The sequence below is a fragment of the Entamoeba histolytica genome, genomic scaffold (assembly GCF_000208925.1).
Source record: "Entamoeba histolytica HM-1:IMSS scf_1104750518587 genomic scaffold, whole genome shotgun sequence".
In the NCBI taxonomy this organism is placed as follows: domain Eukaryota; phylum Evosea; order Mastigamoebida; family Endamoebidae; genus Entamoeba; species Entamoeba histolytica.
In genome coordinates, this window is record NW_001914860.1 from 473,801 (window position 1) to 474,071 (window position 271).

Consider the following 271-nt stretch of genomic DNA (forward strand, 5'->3'; position numbering starts at 1 on the left):
TTTATTAAACCATTAAAGTTTATGAGGAATAGAGTTGTTTCTAAAGAAATTAAAATAATAGAGTATACAATTTGTACTCCAACTAATATTCTTGTTGTTGTACCACGATCTTTAGGTGATGTGTTTTCAACATATGGAGGATTATCAGTTTTTTTACCACTTCTAAGGAGTGGTTCTAATACTAAAGTTACCACAAATATTGGTAGAGTTCTTCATTAATTTTTACATTGTAGCGTATTTGATACGCACGTTGCACTCACTCTAGTCGGGG